This window comes from Acomys russatus, chromosome 6 (assembly GCF_903995435.1).
Source record: "Acomys russatus chromosome 6, mAcoRus1.1, whole genome shotgun sequence".
Classification (NCBI taxonomy): Eukaryota; Metazoa; Chordata; class Mammalia; order Rodentia; family Muridae; genus Acomys; species Acomys russatus.
In genome coordinates, this window is record NC_067142.1 from 65769713 (window position 1) to 65786127 (window position 16415).

Below are 16415 nucleotides of genomic sequence, written 5' to 3' on the forward strand. Positions count from 1 at the left end.
AGACTTCCGCGGGAGATCAGTCTGAGCGGGTTCTTGAAAGTTAGGCAAGGTTTTAAGTGGGCAGCAAGAGGGGCAGAGAAAGAAAGGGGCCGACACAGATGAGCAGAAGCCTCTTTCTAAATAGTATGATTTCTAAACAGTAAGATGTTGACCCATTTGAAAAATGTTTTATTTACTTTGATTTAGTCTGTGTGTGTGTGTGTGTGTGTTTGTGTGTGTGTGCATATGCGTGCATCATGAGAGGGAGGCCTGTAGGAATCAGTCCTTCCTTCTATCATGTGTGTTCTGGAATTCAAACTCAAGCTATCAGACTTAGCAGCAAGTTCCTTTACCCCATGAGCCATCTCATCAGCCCCTAAAAAGAGCTTTTTAAATATCTAGATTTACTCATTCATTCATTCATTCATTCATTCATTCATTGTGTCCCCGTGAGTGTATGTGGCAGTCAGAGGAACAAACTGTGGGCAGCCATTCCACGTGGGTCCCAAGGACCAGGCTCACATCATCAGATTTGGTGGCAATCACCTATATCCACTGGCGTACTTCAACAGCCCTGAAAAAATTGAAGTCAGATATTTGGATGGTGTTCTTTAAAGAAAACGAAGCCAAAGCAAGTCAAATGAAAGAGACAAACATGATTCTGTGGTGGGTGGTAGGGCCTGCAGGATTGCCTAAGATGGAAGACATGTCTTCATTTCACTGACCCGGGTGTGATAAACACCTGTCTCGGTGGCCTTAGTCCTTTCTCGAGATTCCAGAAGCTAGGAAATGTGCTTCCATAGAGTCTTCCAAAATAAGGAAAAACAGAAAGAAGTGCTGCTCATGACCAGGATCTAAACGTGTCCTTCCACAGATATCTGAGCTAGGCACGCAGCCACCTAGCAAACGCTGAGGCCCAGGTGTTTCTGCTCCCACAGGTTTTGCAGAGGATTCCGTGGCACGGTCTCTCCTTTGTGGCATCTCACTCGAGAGTTTCTGGCCATACATTTCCACTCTCCATAACCCTTCCAATTCGTATGGAAAATATCTCCTACACCTCACGTCTCCTCTTCACCAAACCACAGAGCCAATTTAACTCTGTGTTATTATAAACTTGTCTGTTAACCATTAGCCTCTTGTACAAGCCATGCATGGGCTTTAAACCAGACTTAATAGAGATTCAAAAAATCTGATTTCTACTTTGGTATTGCTCTTGGTTTCAGGCTGCAATTCTCTAACACCAGTGATGATTCCTGCCCCGTCTTTTCTTAAAAAAAAAAAAAAATCAAGGCGAATAGTAGCTAACTAACAAAGAAGGATCATAACAGACCTAAATTTCCTATCCCTGCAGCAAATATATCTAATGTCCCAGGGACTATTTCAGTGATACTCACTCAATGACATATGTTTTCACTGATAGTGTAGCCGAGAAGGAAGTGGTTAAAACTCCAGGTTGCAGCACAGAGAAGAAAGGCTAGAATACAGGTCTACAGTTCACATGTCTCCAGAGCCCACAGTCAACAGGTGTCACTGTTATTGTCACCAGCCCTTTACTCTGTCTTTCTATTCTATTCTTTTGTCTAGTCTCGGCCTCACTTTCCATCACACTGGAGCTTCTCGTCTGTTTCTTCTTCTTCTTCTTCTTCTTTTTTTTCCCCCTACAGGCCTCTGGCAAGCTCTTTCCTCTTTGCCTGCCAAGTCTCTATTCAACGGTTACTCCTGCAGCAAAGTATCCTGAGTCAACCGCTCATTGCACTAAAACATACCTTTTCTATATAGTAACAATCATGGTTGCAACTATGTATGGTTAGTGTGACTATTTAGCATCCTTTCTGTAAGCTCCATGTTTACTCTGGGTGCTTTAAACACCCAACAGAGAGGCCTGATACATACCATTGTTAATCCAAATACTCAGTGACCATATCTTGCTAATCTGAATTTTTTCCCCTAAAAGGAACTTTCCTCAAGGATTCCTATGAGCCGACAAAAACCCTCTGCATCAATTGTCTCAAGGATTCAGAACAATGAAAGAATATAAATAAAATATGAGAATTTGCTATAAACTAAAGAAAGGCTTGCATGAAAAAGACATGGAGGTCAAAACTCATAGAAGAAAGAAAAAAGATAACATTTCCCATAAAAATTTAAAATATCCTAGGGACAAAAAAAAAAAGACATTATAAACTTTACAGATAAGCAGTGAATGAAGATAAATATTTGGAATTATGAAATAAGACAACTTCTGTTGTAAAAAGCCACTAGAAATATGGGCCAAGTAAATAAAGAAGATTTAATAAAGGGAACAGTATACTGCATCAGAAAGTACTCTAGCTCAAAAACTCAAGACAGTCAAATATCAAAGCTGTCGCTAAATCAGTCTCACAAGCTTCTCAAGGGTGACGGCCTGAACCCTAGCAATGATGTGGTGAAATCCGTGCTCCACACTGAGCCTTAGTTTATGAGTTAGGAGATAACTTAGCTAAAACATACACCACATATCCTGATTGTTATTTATTCTAGAGAAAGAGTTGCATGTATATACAGTGTATGTGTACAAACAAGTACTTTGCAGTATGTTTTCTAAGTTAAAAAAAAATGAAAGTTTGGGGAAGATGCTCATCAACAGGGGGATGCTATAAACCATGCTGTACCTACTAGAAACTACATTCTGGAGGTGAAAAAGAGTGAATTCTAGAGGCTGAAGAAATAGCTCAACACGTAACAGCATTCACTGCTCTTACAGAGCAATGGTGTTTGTCTCCTGGCACCTATATGGCAACTCACAACCCAATGTAGCTCCAATTCCAGGGGGATCCAGTGCTGTCCTCTGGCTTCCCGGGGCACCATACACATGTGGTACATATACATACATGCAGGCAAACCACTCATACACACAATATCAATACATTTTTTAAAAATAAAAAAAATGAATTACAGCTATGTGTAGTCACATGGCCTGCCACTCATGACATTTCCAGGTAAACGAAGAGGCTGTGAAGCTTCTATGCTGCATGCTGTATATTTCTATGGACACACACATTTACATAGTCATAGAAGATCTGAAAGGTGAGTCACCATGCTGGTGACAATGATTCCCTCAGAGCAGGAGATGCGAGATGGATTGCAGATTTTGGCAAGAGGACTTGTGAATGGCCACAATATGGAGACTGCCTTATTCATAATAATTCTAGTTTTTCATGTCTGTGTCAGTGGAATATGTGCCTGCATGTATGAGAAAACACACAGGTGAATGTACACTCATGTGCGTGGAGAACAGAGGTTGACATCATCTGTCTTCCTGGATCACTCTTCGCTTTATTTACTGAAGTAACTCTCTCACGGAAGAGGAGATCACTGATGCAGCTACTCAGTCTAGCCAGCTTGCTCCAGAAATTCGATGTATGCACTGAGATTTCAGGGAGCCGCGCACGCGCGCGCACACACACACACACCTGGATTTTATGTGGGTTCTGCGAATCCAAACTCCAATCTATGCACTTTTGGTTTTGTTTGTTTGTTTGTTTGTTTGGGGTTTCAGTTGGTTGGTTGGTTGGTTGTTGGTTTGGTTTGGTTTTTCTAGACAGGGTTTCTTCATAGCCTTGTCTGTCCTGGACTTGTTTTGTAGACCAGGCTGGTCTTGAACTCATAGAGATCCGCCTGCCTCTGCCTCCCTGGGATTAAAGGTATATGCCACCACTGACCTGACTCTGATCTTTACACTTCTATGACAAGCCTGTTATTCACTGAGCCATCTTCCTAGTCCATTGCTTGACTTCTTTTTAAAGGAAAATGTGTTCTTGGTTAATGTCACTGGAAAAAAAGAAAGCATTATTCCTGGCATTGGGCTATCAAAATTTCAAGATACTTTCCAGGCAATCCTGCATATTCTAGAATGGCAGGTGTCTGGGCAACATGGTGTTTACCTCCAAGAGTCAACATGGACTACTCAGAGAAAGTATTGACCAGTACATCTCACATGTTGGAGCACAAATCAATCCCTTTGCATCTTTCTAGTTTAGAATGCTGAGTCCCTTTCAAACGTATCACAGTCATGTGGAGGGGAATTACCATGTTGCTTCTACAAATCTGGAAAGCACAGTTGCTTCACCCACAGCCTGGACAGTCTCACTTGGTCTGGCTGCTGTTTCCCACCCACTCCTCTGGGTACAGTTCACTTCTTTAGCCCTCTGTCTACGAACTCAGACTGTGAGTCATCCAAGATCCTTCTCTCCCTGCTTCAAAACGGTGTTGACTGTTACTGCCCTGGGCCATGAAGTTAGGAGGAAAGAAAACTAACATTGATTCCTGTGACCCTGACGCCACGGCCAGGATTTCTTTGTTCATAGCCCAACATTTTCCAGGGAACATCAACACCATGAGGCTGAAAGAGAATATGTAGTGAAGAATTCCTTGTTTCTTCTCTTCACACTCAAAATCCTCTTCCCTTCCCCATGTTCAGTGAATACTCCCAGATGAACATAGAGGAAGCCATGGCACAGGACTTCCAATCAACTCTGCGAGATCTTATGGAAGATTATTGGCCAGTTCAGACCAGTATTTGGGCAGATTAGGAAGTCAGGAAGAAAAATGGAAGGTCAGCAGGGATGTGGGATCCACATCCACTTCAGGAGGGGGAAAAAAGCTTACAAAAGCCTCTCTCAACCACAGTCAAGGCCACGTCTTAAAGAAAGGTCAAGCCTGTTCTACAGAAGGCTCTTACAAGATGGCTCACTCTTGGCCAGTCCTAAGTCCCCAACACTCAAGGGTTATTCACACACACACACACCCGACCTATCTGTCTCTTACCACTATCTAAGTGAGTCAGAGCACTTCCCTGGGAATGAGATTCCCAGTGAATATCAGGTAAGAAGGAGAACAAAAAACCTTGAGAGACAGAGCTGTAATTGTTATTGAGCTTCTGAGTGAGCGGAAGGCCAGTGTTACTGTCTCATCTAATTCATACGCTCCATAATCTCAGAGCAGAGTTGGGCTCTCTATGATGGTGGAAACCACGTTCTTTGGCAGTCCAAACCACAAGCCCCACTACAAAGTCTGTTCTTCATCATAGAACTAAATACATGCAACAGACATTAGATGAAATGGATGAGTCGAGAGATGGACAGATCAATAGATTGTAGATAGACAGATATGTAGACAATAATTAGATAATAGATGCAGATGAATTTATAGATATATGATAAATATTAACTGATAGATGATAGGTATATATACACATAGAAAAATAATAGGTAGATGATTGATGACAGATGATAGATAGATAGATAGATAGATAGATAGATAGATAGATAGACAGACAGACAGATGGCAAATGTTGATTGATAGATGATATAAAAATAATAGATAGTAAATGATGGGTAGATAGAAATAAATTGTCAAGAAAGGATAAATGATAGATAAATGGATGACAAAAATATAAGATAGATATATAGATGACATGTCAAAGTCAGGAATGACAGTAAACAAACAGATTTAGATAATATGGATATACATGCAGACATAAGCAGAAATTCCTTTGTAAACATAGCTAGAGTAAGTAACAATTTTTTAAAATCACCCCTTATTTCCAGCCTGTCATAACGTGAAATGTAGAAGACCAGGCAACCAGTGGGGTCTTTTGACCTAACAAAGTGGAAAATTTTAACAGCTCTGTTCTTCCCAAGCCCCTTAGAGAAATCAAAACTCACAGATACTAGAGTCCTTTTAATCTTCATGTGTGAATATTAGCAGATTATTTTTTTTCTCTGACACAGAGCTGGAAGTACATCCATCCCACGGTAAGAAGTGTCTGGGCATAATTAATGTGTGAATCATTAAATGCACATCCCCATCACAGACTAGCTCTTCTCAAAAGAACTTTGCTGGAGGGTTTTGAATAACAAATTCCACATAGAACATTTGAAATAACATTTGGTGTTTTAAAGGTGTTCCATCTACTTATCAAAGTTGTAAATCATTGAGTAGGTAGCCGACACCCTTAGACAGCAAATCCTTTCAGTGCATTCAAAGTAAGATTCGATGCACCAAAATCCAGTTTATAACCAACTTTTCAGGTATGTGGCTTATGTTCCAATCAGAGCATGTCTGGTCTAGCATGTGGCCTTTTCCCCCCTGGACTGTCCATCACCCCAGACCTAATGGCTAGGGACAACCTGGGGTGATGCTTTCCTTTGAGGCCTTTGATGAAGCCTGTGTCATGGACCACAGAGGAAGTGCTGCCGCCCTGGGCAATCAGCTCTGCCCAGGTCCCTGGAAAAGCCAGGGTATGGATGGAAATGAAATGAAAGAACTTGGGTCAAGTTGACACAGGCATATATGCACACATATAACTGTGTGGTGCCTATGTGCACATATATAACTGTGTGATACCTATGTTCACATATATAACTGTGTAGTGCCTATGTGTGGAAGAGTAGGCTTTGGTGAGGAGAAATATCACCTTCACACATTTAATTCAGAGGCCACTGGAGGCCATTCAAGACTTGTTTTTCCTCTCTGCTGAGTCACTTCCATTTCAAATTTAATAATATGAAGATTAATCTTCAAAGTATTTCATATTCAGCAGACAAACATGCAGAAATGACTTCAGTTTGGTAAGAGGTCCCCAGACACATATACACAACAAACAACAGACCCTCCCAAACATTTTCGTGTTTATCTTGATCTCTGAGGACATGTCAAAGTCTTCCTCGGCCCAAGCTTCCCTCTGGGTCTCCTAATCTTCTTCTATTCTCTATACTCTGCCGTCAGCCATGAGCCAAAATCCCAGAATGGCCCAACACATGCTTAAGGACTCAAGATGTAAGTGATCCGACCTGGGGTGACCCGCTCTACTTGCATGGGACAGTGAGTGTCCCTTCTGCCTTTGTCAGAGGAAGTTTGCTTGCCTCTACCTCTGACTTTTCATCTGTAAAATGGAGGCAACTAGAATTTGTAAAGTAGTTGAAGTAAAGAGTGATCCAGAAAGCTTTCATTACCTCATTCCCCTTCTCAGAACAAGGAGACAGTAAAGAGCAAGCTCACTGTTGCAGAAGATGCCCTGCTTCCTGGGTAGATGGTGGTCACCAACCATATACCATATAGCATTATATACCTAGCTTCATATATATGGCATTCCATTGGGATAGTAAACCTAAATGTTGTCATAAGGTTTCCTGGAGGGAAAGGTAAATAGCACAAGTATAATATACAAATAGAGACTCTTCCGAATACACAGCAGTGGTGAGCACTACGCACAAGGCGATATCCTTTGGCTTGCCAAGACAAAGATCTCACAGAGCCTTAACAGGCCCTGGATCTTCATTTACACACACACACACACACACACACACACACACACACACACACACACACACACACACACACTGACTTCCAAGCATGATCTCCCATGTGAATCCCCTTCCTATCTCTGCCTGGTTTTCTTTCCCTGTCCCATCCCTATGCCAGATCCTCAGCCCTCCAAAGCATGAGCTCATGAGCAGAAGGTTGTCTCTCCAAGGCTTGGGACACAGGAGGGTCAGTGTGACACAAGACAGTATGAGGGTTGGAAGGGACCAAAAGAACTTGCCAGTCTTCAAAGCCACAGACCCACAACAGTGAAAGCCCTAGGCGACCTGAGACCTTGTCCTTCCCAATGCTTTCCAGTTATATGACCTTTCTCCAGGAACCAGCGGCAGGGTCAGACCCCTAGCCATCTGATCCAGCAGTCCTTCTCTGTCACTCTGCCTCTCCTGAGCCAGCTACCTGATCTTCCTTCTTGTAATGTAGTTGCCTGGGTTCTGTTTGTTGGTTCGCTTGCTTGTTTTAAAACTAGAATAGTTACCAGGAAACCATCTAGGGTAGTTTTAAAGTGTCTCCACGGCTTGGTTTTACATTCTCATTGGATGCTAGTGCCTGATGGTCCTCCCTGATATAAACTTAACTAAGTCACGTCCAGCAAAACGAACCGGTGGAAAATGATGCTTGTGAAACTGTATCCTAAAGGCCATCTGGTCTCCTTCCTACGACTGTTGCCCTGGATCCCCAGCCACCATGCTGTGACAAAGCCAGGACCACACAAAGAAGTCCCATGTAGGTGTTCCCGCTGACTGTCCAAGCTGAGGTCCCAGGGGACAGCAGTGTCCATGCTCACACTTGGGAGAGGGGAAAGCCTTCCAGGGGGTGGTCCACCACAGCTACTTCCTGCAACTTCAAGGTAGGCCCTGAGCAAGAACAGCTTAGCTGAGACCGTCACCCAAGTGCACTGCCTAGCACACTCATGGCTCATGGGAGAAATGATTGGTGTCGCTTTGTCTCACTAAGATTTGAGGTGAGAGAATGTTAAGCAAAGAGTAACTGCCAGGAGCCGCTCCGGTAAAACTTGCCTGTCACAAATGTCTTAATATTGCCTAGTTTTTAATTCATCACCAATTTGTTCATGGCCTTTAAACCTAGAATGACGGTTTAGGTCCTAAAGTAAGGAAGTTAAATGAGAAAGAGTGACAAGCAAGGACTCTTGAGTTAGGTGACAAACAGCTTTTCTCTTGAGGTCTAAGTAGCGAATCGTGAATCTGGAAGTGGCATCTGACCCAGTTTTTATTACTTTATTGACCTCTGAGTGGCACACTTGAGGCTCCTCCTCTGCCTCCAGGCTGCTCCTCTTCAGTCACCTTGTTAGAAGGCAAACTCACCAGCCTATTGTAGAGTGCAGTCTCTACCTCTCACCAGCTAGAGGGGCCTGGGCACCCCTGAACCTTGGCACTTTGGTCCTGATCTGTGAAAATGAGGGTAATAATGGCATTTGTCCCCCAAGAATGTTGTAAGGACACCATATAAGAAGGGATTTAGAACAATGTCCTTGAATATGAGCAATTATTTTAATCTGTCTCTCATGTGCATACATATATGTGCAGGCACACATGTTCATGCTTGTCAACATAAGGTGTCTCACTCAATCACGGAAACACAGAGACACTGCTAGCCTGGTGTGCAAGCACCAGATATCCCACTATCTCTGCCTCCCTGGTGGTAAGATTAAAGGCATGTCTTAGTCACTGTTCTATTACTGAAGAGACACCATGACCAAGGCAACTCTTAAAAGAGGTCTGGCTTACAGTTTCAAAGATTTGGTCCATTATCATCAGGCAGCGAGCATGACAGCATGCACTGAAGCAGTAGCTGAGAACTAGACCCCAGGCTGCAGACCAGGAGAGCAAGACTGGGTCAGGCATGGGCTTTTGAAACCTCAAAACCCCGCACCCCACCTCATCCCACCCACCCCACCCCACCCCCGTAACACACTTCTTCCAACAAGGCCACACCTCCCAATCCTTCTAATGGTGTAAACAGTTCCACTCGCTGGTGTCTAAGCATTCAAATATGTGAGCCTATGGAGGGGAGGGCATTCCTATCCAAACCACTTCAAGCTATGTGCCTCTTCCCCCCCCCCCCCAACACTGGTACTGGAGGTCAAAGCCAAGTTCTAGTAAAGGAAAGCATAGCACCATCATCTTCTTTAGATTCCCAGTACAAAAGAGCAACTGTGATGATAATAAGTGAGTGTGTTAGACAGATCATAGAATGGTGTGTGGTTCCTTGATAACCTCAAATATCTATGGGCCTGTTAACCTCGCTGCCTAGAGTGGAGAAGATAGAGACCACGTGCTTCTTTCACGAAGCTCTGCCCTCCTAACAGCACTCTTTGTAGGCGACCATGGTACACCTCCTCCCTTGCTGGGTCCATTGACGCAGTGGACAACCTCATGGTTAAAGGGCTCAGATCCTTGGGTTGGGTTGGGATAAATGAGAATGGAAGAATTCCAAGCTGTCTGTCAGCCCCGATGCTCTAAATGTTTTAAGTAATATTTTAATTTATTTTTAACATTTTCATACATGTATACAACACTTGAATGTCTTTATTATATCTACCCCAACTCCACCGCCCCACTTCTCCTGCCCTCCTTTGTCTCCCTCCCTCCCCCCAACACCCACCCTGTTCCACCTTAATGTCCTTTTCTTTCTTTCTAGCCATTGGTTCAAATTGGTGCTGCCTGTGTGCTGCATGTAGTTGGGGGGGGGGGCATCCAATGAAGTATGTGCAACCTATCAGTGTCCATAACCCTCCCACAAGACACACCTCCAAGCCATCAACTGCAACTGGGGGTGGAGCTTCACAAGCCCCTCCCCCATTCATGCTGGCATGCATCCAGTGCAGGCTGTGTGCAGGTGGCCACAGCTGCTGTGAGTTTGTGAGTGTACAAGCCATGTCATAGCTAGAGGACAGCATTTCGTAGCACCGCTTCATCCCCTAGCTCTTGCATTCTTTCAGCTCCTTCTGTGATGTGCCCTGAGTCCAGGCGAGGAGTGTCCCATTTAAGGATGGGCGCTCAACAGTCACTTATTTTCATCACCTGGACCAGATATGAACATCTGCATTACCTACTGCCCACTGCAAAAACAAAAAACAAAAAAAACAAACAACAACAACAACAACAACAACAAAACAGCTTCTCTGACCAAGGTTGCTGATAAGAGTATGTTGTTATGACTAACATGCTGTCAGTCATGGTTCCAAACACTGTATAGGGCTCACCATAGCTTAGCAGAGCCATCCCAGGCCGGCCCCAGGCTGTCTGACAACAGTAAGAGCTTTGCCCACTCTACATGTCACAAAGCAGCAGGACAGCCTGGTTTCATCAGAACTCCTTGGCCAGGCCACAGAGGAAATTCTTGCCAGACCCGGGCCAGAGTAGAGATGGTGAGAGATGCCCACACAGTCCCTTTCAAAAACCCATTGGCTCCTGTCTGGAATGAAAATCACCAATGGTAAAGGCTGCTGGGCAGTCTGCAAGGTCACTCTGGGACAGAGAGGAAGCCCTGGCTGGAGTCAGATTTGAGCTCTGAACTCACCAGGGAGGAGCTGGTGCCAAGCCTATGGCTTGGAGGAACCAGGGCCTCTCACCTCTGGGAGAGACAGTGAAAGTCCAGCCAAAGATCTCCAAGGAAACAAAGCTCACTAAGGGCTTCCTCTGGGTCCTGGAGGCATCTTCAAAGCAGAGCTAGCCTTAGTCAAACAACAGAGAGGGGCGAGCCTGCAGAAAGCCCTGGAATTGGAGACTTGCTCTCACGGAGCTGTGCCTCGGGCCATGTCTTCAGGAAGCTGTGGCTGACTTAGAAGCAGAAGCTAAAACTAAGCCATTTGGTTCGCCATAGAGGGCATGTAGTAAGCTCTCCCTGGCAACTGCCTCTACCAAGATCTCGACTGTGCTGAACGCTGGTGTGACTCTGAAACTCACAGTGAAATGCTAGCCCTGTGTGTGACCTTCCTGGAGCTCGTGACACATTACCCACATGGTGACAGAGCCACTTTGTTGCCTTTGTAAAAGATACTCCTCTTTTACTCCTCTTTCAAAAGACTCCAAAGCTAGGGATGGTGACACACATCTATAGTCCCAGCACTGAGGAGGCTAAGAGAGGATGGTTGCTGTGAGATGAGAGGCCAACCTGGACTACATTGTGAGACCTTGTCTGAAAAACGTAATAAAGAAGCTAAAAACAAGATCCCATAGCACTCCTCCCACCTGCTCCACTGTGTGAGGATGGTGTAAGGGAGCCATCTGTAATATGCCATTCAACAGCCCTAAATGATGGCTACTCTGACCTATGACTCGGTTCCTCCTCGTGGTCATTTGCAAGCACAGTGGTATGTTGTGCAGTGGTCTTGCAGGTTGTTTTTGGTTTTTTTTTTTTTTTTTTTTTTTTTTCTTGTGCCTCATTTCTCTGACTCCTAAATGATTCATTAGGGTGCTGAATGGTATTGAAAGCAAATCTACAGTGCTCTGGTTTCTCTGGTTTCTTTTCACCACCCCATACTGAGTGACCAACTACAGATGAGAAAACAGTTTAGTTGCAAGGCATAAAGTTTCCTTCTCGGTCCTTAATCCTAGCTATAAGCAATTTGAAGGTCTTGAAGGCATGCTTCATTCTCCACAGTGCCTTACAGGAGCTTCCTAAGGTCAGGAAACATGTCATAGTACCTTCTCCATACTCTCTCACCATGCCGTGACCCCGAGTCCCTATTGCACAGGTCTCAAGTTCCATTTCTTCTAGACTTTTGCTTAGAATGTATGTGGCCTGAGAGCCGTGCAACAGGGGAGCTGGCTGGGAGCAAGAGTAAGGTTGAGGTGTGTCCAAACCCTAACAATCTCATCCGGAGACCATTATGGTCACTGCTACTATAGTGGCTGCCACCTCTCCCTGGCCTACGGCTGTGGAGAAAAGCTCTCTCCTGAGCAGCAATGTTTGTTTGCAAAGAGCGCATAGAAGCTTCTGCTGACACTAAGGTTCAGGCGTGATATCGCTCTCTTAACAGCTTCAAATAAACTGATGCACACGCAAATAGGAATGTCACTTGTGTGCAAATCACAAATTCTCATCATTTAGGTTTAAGAACTTTAAAGAAAAGTTTGGTTTTCATGGGGTTTTTGTTTTGTTTCATTTTTTAATGTGTGTGTGTGTGTATGTGAAAGAGAGAGGGGGAGGGAGAGGGAGAGAGAGAGAGAGAGGGAGAGGGGAGAGAGAGAGAGAGAGAGAGAGAGAGAGAGAGAGAGAGAGAGAGAGAATTTCACATCATGCACTTCAATCACACTCACTCCCCCTCCCCTTGTACCTGCCCTCAACCATTGCAACCAACCCACCAACACAGGGGGAAAAAATGATCTCATTGCAGAAGATGTATTGTCTCATGGTGTGTCCCACAGTATTCGTTTTTGTCTGCACTTCCTTGCTTGCAAATTTTCGTTGCAATGACTCGTTGGCCTGGTTTGAGGCCTTGGGCTCCTGCTACTCTATCAGCACTGGAACCTCACTGGGGCTCCTCTCAGACCTCCTGTTGTTGCCCTGCGTCATGGAGGTCCTGTAGTTTTGGATGTTGGGGTGGGCCAATTCAAAGCCCTGGGTCTAGGCCTAAGAAGTATCTGAACTGGCCAGCCCACTGACTCTCCTACTCGCATGTCCTTGGGGCCAGCTCATCGTCAACCCCTCCTACCAGGGACAGTTCTACCCTGCTGCCCAGGTGAGGTACAGACCCTGCTCTCCCTAGTGTTGCATCTGGTGAGGGACACGGCCAGTTCTTCCCCACTCATGACCCTGAGGCCATCTCCCCTGCCTGCCGTAGATAGTGGGAGATAATGAAGGGGAGGAAAGCATCTTTCCCTCATCCACACCACTGCCCAGCAGACAAGAGGCAGGGCTGGCTCTCCTACTCTCGGGACCAGCTCACCTGCAACCCCCACATCCAAGGCCAGCTCTACAGAGCCTGCTCTCCCAAGTGATGCAGCGGCTGAGGGGCAGGGCCAGCTCTCCTACTCTCATGACCCCATGTTGTGAGAGATGAGAGGGGGCCATCTCACCCACAACTCCCACAATGTGTGGTGTTACTCTCCTGAATACCACAGCTGGCTGGGGGCCAGGGTCAGTTCTCCTGCTCACATGCCTCCAGGGCCATCTCTCTCAGGATGTCCAAGTGAGGTGCCAGTTCTGCATAGCCCTCAGATACCAACATGTCTCTAGGTGGCAGCCCAGATGAGGGACACCTGCCTGGCCTTTGGTGGTAATAGACCTGTGCTGCTTTAGGGCCACAAACCCAGATGTGGCCCCCAGGTAGCAGCACAGACCAGGACCCCACCATGGTCCCGGGTAGCACCACCAATTACTCACACCAGACTGTTCCTCCCTACTCTCAAGTCTCCAGTTTTGCCTCTCTACATTATGCCACATCCTTCTGTGTCTATTTCTCTCCCATTTCTATACCACTTACTTGCTCCCCTTAGAGGCTCCCAGGGTCTCTGAGTGTCTGAGGTCATCTCAGGAATGGTCTCAGGAGTCCCATGCCCCCTTGTGCATTATGGCAACAGGCAGCGGTCATCTTCCTTATGATCTGCCCCTACTCAGGCCTGAAGGGCTCCTGACTGGTGCTTGTTTCAGGTTAGCTCCCTATCCAGGCCCATGGCACCGATCTGGTGGTCATCTCAGGCTTTCTCCTTGCCCGCCTGGATGACCTCATCTGTCTCAGGGTCGCTCCCACTCAGGGCTCTCAATCCCAAGTGGGGTTCTTCTAGTCTCTGGCTTGCTCCTGGTCCTGGGAGTCATCAGGGCCTGCATGTGTCGCAGGGCTAATGGACATCTCAGACTAGCTTAGCTCCCTGTCAGAGCCCCTGATGCCAGACTGGTGGTCATCTCAGGCTCACTTTTTCCCAGAAATATTAGACCATTAATCATTCAGATGTTCATTGGGCAGAACACTGAGCTTAGACATAGCCTCTCTCCTCTCTACCACCTACTGATGCACAATTGACACAGCAGCCACACCTGCAAGGTTTCTAGGGGCAGGGTACTCTTGTGTTTTTATGTGTGGTTATGAAACTAAACCTAGGTTCTCTTTTCTCTCCCTCCCTCCCTCTCTCTCTCTCCCTCTCCCTTTCTCCAGTACTAGGTATTAAGCTGATGCTTTGTTTAGGCTAGGCAAGCATACCACCCTTGAATACCCGCAACTGTTTTTTATTATGCTTCATTTTTATGTATCTCATTAAGTGACCCAGGCTGGCCTTGAATTCACCCTTCTGCCCAGACAGCCTTGGAACTTTTGATCCTCTTGCCTCTGCCTTTTAAGGAGATAGGAAAACAGGCCTGTGTCATCTGGCCTGACTTAAAGCTGGATTTGCACCTTCACAAAATTGATGGCATTTGGAGGAATAATTAGTGATTTTTTTTTTTTTTACAGAAAGTTGAAATAAACTTAAGAGAAATTGAAAATACATTCTAACAAAATATAGGGAAGAGCATGATGGCATACAAGAGCCAAATGGACAGTTTGCAGACAGCAGCTCACAGAACCACAGTCCACCTTCACACAGTTCACCAAGAGCAAAAACTCTGTAGTCTTCAAAAACATCAATTAGGGCAACTACTTGGGTCAGGCCTTTGGAGTAGAGTAAACCCTGTCTCTTACATGAGTGATGCTAGGAAGTAGGAGCACTATCCAGGAATGAGGCCAATTAAGTGAGCATCAACAACATTATCTCTGATGCCTAGTCAGCAACAGCAGAGGACCAACCCCTCAGGACTAGCAGAGCATCTACCTAGACAGCTACTGGGACTTGAATCCTTTGGCTGCTCGTTTTGAACACCTTACCCCCACCAACCTCTGCCACTGGATCCTTCTGTCTTCCAACTCTCCTCCCTTCTCAGTTTTCTCCTTAGTTTCATCCTGTTTCATCATCAACACCCTAAGAAGGATGGGTCTCCCGCAAATAGACATGTGGATAAATTACAAACATCAGTGACTAACAAACCAGCAGACTATCTTTTCAGTCTCAAAGAGGATGTCTTTGAGATGGTGCTGTCGTCACTATCATCAGCGATAAGAGCCTCTCAGGGTCAGAACATACAAGTCCAGCCCACGTGATCCTACAACAACTCTCTCACACATCTTAACTCAGTGGTTGAGATCCGGGCTTTAGAAGAAGCTGCCTCCCCTTCTATTTCAACTCTGGGCTTGATGGTATGATTGGAAGCAAGCTGGTGAGTTTTCTCATCTGGAAGTGGACTGCTGAAGGCAGTGCTGTCTGGGAGGACCAGCCTCAGGACTAAATGAGTTAATCCTTAAAACAGGGCTTGGCATCAATTCTTGCCTACTATTAGAACAACTGGAGCTGGTTAAATGACTGGACCCAATCTCATTTCACAGCAAATGCATGCGGATTCTGTCTCGTACATGGCAAAGGCTCATACATATTAAACAAACCTGACATTACAACACACCTTGGCAGCAGAGACAAACACACCAAAGGCAAACAAAAACATGATGCTTCTCTGCTCTACTAAGAAGCAGTCCGTGTCGGCCTGCAGAGCTGTCAGACTAAACCTTTTAGATGGATTTACTTTCCCACGTGGATCTCAGCCTACATTTATTAGAAATGAGAGGTACTTCCGTTGTCAGGGCATGCCCTTGGGAGACCCTGGCGCTTCAGTTTTGCCTGCTAAGGAGCACTTAGGACCTGGATTTCATGACTTCTCTAAACTGCTGGGAGCAGGTGTTGGCTCTTTTCCATACGATCTGGAATTCCATCCTTTCTAAGAAAAACGTATTCTAGCTGGTAACCCCAATCCATGACATCTACGAAATTTAAAACAACAACAACAACAACGAAGAAAGAGGTGTCACAAATGTGTTCTTCCTTCTTTATTGAGCTCCCCGGAGAAAGACCTTGAGTCGAGCTCTTGATAAGATCTTGCTTGAGAGTGGAAGACCCACAGAGAGGGCTGGGAGGCACAAGGAGAGGGTCCTGGCATAGCGAGGCCATGGAGCTGCTAGGCTACAGGAGAGCAGGGCCTTGGGCTCAGCAATTAGGAAGAGACTCTGTACACCTGTCTAGCACAGG

The 16415-nt window shown here is 45.5% G+C and overlaps 1 protein-coding gene and 1 non-coding gene across 4 annotated transcripts in view; both read right to left on the reverse strand.

Moving 5' to 3' along the window:
- The window catches only part of Ddr2 (discoidin domain receptor tyrosine kinase 2), a 117693-nt gene that overhangs the window by 45700 nt on the left and 55578 nt on the right, over positions 1-16415 (reverse strand). The gene's annotated exons all lie outside the window — the stretch shown is intronic.
- On the reverse strand, positions 14234-14365 carry LOC127191222 (small nucleolar RNA SNORA17). Its single transcript, XR_007830844.1, has one exon. It is a non-coding gene; the product is annotated as a small nucleolar RNA SNORA17 (small nucleolar RNA).